The sequence below is a fragment of the Mus caroli genome, chromosome 9, assembly GCF_900094665.2.
Source record: "Mus caroli chromosome 9, CAROLI_EIJ_v1.1, whole genome shotgun sequence".
NCBI lineage: Eukaryota > Metazoa > Chordata > Mammalia > Rodentia > Muridae > Mus > Mus caroli.
Genome location: NC_034578.1, coordinates 80782931 through 80786742, shown reverse-complemented (window position 1 = coordinate 80786742; position 3812 = coordinate 80782931). Strand labels below are relative to the sequence as shown.

General features: G+C 39.1%; 1 long non-coding RNA gene across 1 annotated transcript; it reads right to left on the bottom strand.

The window, feature by feature from the left end:
* Positions 1–327: 327 nt before the first annotated feature.
* Positions 328–2374, bottom strand: LOC110302254. Its single transcript, XR_002378789.2, has 2 exons — positions 2191–2374; positions 328–599 (listed from the first exon to the last, which is right to left on the bottom strand). It is a non-coding gene; the product is annotated as an uncharacterized LOC110302254 (long non-coding RNA).
* Positions 2375–3812: the final 1438 nt, after the last annotated feature.

Here is a 3812-nt window from a genome sequence, read left to right as displayed (position 1 = left end):
GCAACNAGAGCTTAGCAATTTTATAATTAACAGGATCATGTCATCCATCTCTCTGAGGCTGATTCAGTCCCACTAGTCTGGAGGAGCTGGGTCCACCAGCAACCTTGTTGAACCAAGAGGGAGAGATGGAGAAAAAATTCCAAAAGTTATGCCAACACAAAACCATCTTGACCATAAAGAATTAAACCAAATACAACAAAATGGAAAAGTCAGCATTTCTAGAATAAATATTTTACTTTAACTCAAATTCAGTTAGCAAGTTAACAACCCATTATTCTGCAATGAAAACCCTCTTTCCTAACTAAAGAAGAGGACACACACACAGTCTGAGGCGATGTAATTTGGCTTTATTGAATACAACACCACCCGATATTTATAGTCATGAAATAGTCTTAAGGTCACCACCCACGCGCTCCTTAAAGCATTCCTCCTGTGCACTCAATCCATTTATANTAACATGATAAGTAATTTGCAGCTGATCAGCCAATATCCATGACAGTTCGTTGCATAAAACTATATGTAAGAAGAAAGAAGTATAAGGAAATATAAAAAGGTTTCAGAAAAATATTTCCATATCTAGTCATGATCTTCCTGGTTTTCTGTAAAAGAAATCAGGAACAATTAGAAGCATTCTTAGTTCCGTGCAGGTTTACTATCATTAATAACATATTTAATTTTCACCACAGAAAAACTATATTATTCTTTTTTCATATTGTTGGCATGAGTTTACACACNTTGCTTACATTTAAAACCAAANGCACAACCTAAATTTAGAGACATAAAAACAACATTTTTAAAAAGCATTTTAACATTAGCAGCAAGGAATATGGCCACATTTCCTTGACTCTCCAGCACCCAGTCCATGGAGAAACTCCCCAGAGGAAGATGGCCAATCTGCCCTAAGGGCTGCTGACTAGAGAAACCTACTATTTTCACAGGCATTTAAAGAGGCATCAGAAGTCTCTGTACCTGCAGGGAATGTGGTCAACAACCCTAATTGATACCTGTAACAATATTCTCAAAACACAGCTGTCAAACAGTGGGGACATAGTAACATAAGGGGGCATGGTTTGCATAAATGCTTTCTCTGATCTTTTACAAGCTAGCTCCATAGCCCACTTACAGAATTTAAGAATTCCATCTTTCTGGATTGGAGCAGGTAGGGGCTGTTGCCACCACGCTGAGTTTATTCTCTCTTATCATCTGATGAAATCTTGGTTCCTCACAATGCATTATTATTATTTTTTTGGACAACCCAGATATTAAAATATGAAGCTTCCAACCTCATCTCATCGTTTTGGAACGCTTTAAAAGCAGGGTGTCAGTACTGGCAACTTCTATATTAAAACCCTTGAAAACCAAATAAAGCCAAGAATATCTTAATATTATGCTTTCTTTTTTTTTTTTTAATTCCTAGAACAGCACTGCTGACAGGTTTGATAAGCCCAACTTAGGAAACACCATGAATAAATAGAATTTCTCATCCAATATTTATAAAACATTCACAAGCTGGGTGTGGTGGCACACGCTGGTGACTCCAGCACTTGGGAGGCAGAAGCAGGACAAGAGTCGGCTTAAGACCTGCCTGAGCTTGTTTCAAAACAAAACAAAACCACACACACACACACACACACACACACACACACACACACACACACACCATTAAAAAATTCACCTGTCATAAAAGATTCTGAAAATAGCAGCAATATTGGTTTTTTTTTTAAGTAAACATTTCTCTATACTAAGTAAGCTTTCTCCTCAAAAAATTGGCTTTTTCTGGATAACATGAAGATGAACTTCTGAATGTCATTTACTGTATTATAAACAACCAGTCCCTGAGTCAATGATGTGTGAGAAACCCCTTTCGAGCAACGGAAATTATGCTTCTACCCAAGCAATTTAAAACAGCCAGGACAATGCATGGAAACGAAGCGGGGACAGGGGTGGGGACAGGGGTGGGAGAAAATGTATTTGATTGTTTAATGCTAGCACACTGAATCTATAAATCTTAATATCNTGGACACATTTTTACCGAATATAAATATGCTGGNAGAANTTTGAANAGTTTTATGAAGGAAACACTTTGCTCTGAAAGTTACTGTTTCCCAGAACATAAGGCACTGGATGGTGGCACTGTTGATCCTGAGTGCAGAGGGCACCTGTGGGTATCAACACCTGGGTAATACCTACCTCTGTCGTCAATAGTTGATCATCTTNCGAAGGGCATCGTAGCACTTCCACTTGTCTGGGATATAAAAGGGCTCAAAGATGTGAGGAAATGGGGTNTCATAGCCACATACTCGAGATATTGGAGCCTCTAGGTTCAAGAAACATTCTTCCTACAGGGAAGGATCAAGATGGGTGACTTTAACATGTTTTCATTCACAGAAATAAAACATTTCCACATAAAATAACTCAAATATTTAAGCCACAATTACATCTACGGATATCAAAGTGTCTGGGTGTACTGTTATTTAAAAGCAGGTATGAGTGGCATGTTGGTATGATCCCAACTTTCCCTGAAAGCCTTTAGAATATATGCTGGTGCCTCTATGGCCACCTCTGTCTCTTACCGGCATCAAATGAAGGATCATATCAACCACACTTCTGTAAGTAGAAATGCCAAGCAAGACAGCACAGCAAATGCTCACGGCACTTAACCCTCCAGCTGGACATTAGTGACGATGTGTGCACTCTCTTGTTTCCTGCATCTTTATCTAAATTTATAAGACGAATGCACTGCTCTCCTAAATTCACGCCTGGGAATCCATTGTGTTTCAGCCCTGTGTCAGGAATTGGACTGTGGTCATGACACTCATAACCAGGCTTCTGAAGATGCTGCAGGCTCGTGGCTACCATATCCCTAGTCCACTGCCTGTCTGGTCTNTGCTGCCCTCTCAGGTTAATATCTGAGATGAGGTTACCTCTTCTCACTGTCATTTCTCAATGGCACAGACAGATACCAGACAGAGCTTCTGCCCTGAGCGCCATGTTTATGAGCTGAGCACGGCCCAAGGCAGAAGAGCCAGACTCTTTGTCTCCCGGGTAGACCATAAGCTCCATAAGAGGAAGCAGCTAGTTCAAAAACATAAAATCAAAACTTTGGTAAAACAGTGCACAACATATTTTTTAGGGAAAACTGTTACATAAGATTTTCAAATTATGAATAAAATGTTAAAGATAAACTGATTGAAGATATAACAAAATGACTCTGAAGAAAATAGCATTAATTTTTTACTATTGGCTACTATCGGAAACAAAACCCTTGGATTGAAATTCAACTACTTCCATACTGTCTTGCTTCCCAAGGATTAGGTGAAGTATAAATATTCTTATATGCCCCAGTCTTTCGAAATTATCACTGAATGATTATTTTATATTAAGAGATCATGATACATTATTCAGTCTNTCTCCATAGGGCAAACTATTTTCAACAGTACAAATGTAATAGGAACAGAAAAGCCATGCTGGTCAGATAAGTAAACTTCAGAAAGCCAAATGGACATGGATGGGCCTCTCCTTGGCCCCATTAATCACAATGACTTACAGAATCAAACCAAACCAGTGTTACACTTCCCAGCAACAGAAATCTCTACGGACAACCACAGAACTTCACGATACAAGTGTACAGAGTCATGTACAAGTTCCCCCTCTAACAACCAAACTGGATGACAGACAGGGTGGAGGGTCTTCCACTGTCTTCAAAGCAACAGGAAATTTCAGAAAGATTTAAATTGTCAATCTGGGATAAACTCAGTTGTATGTTAGANGACTCCGGCTGTCTTCCCATCTTCCTTGAATACCACTTTCTT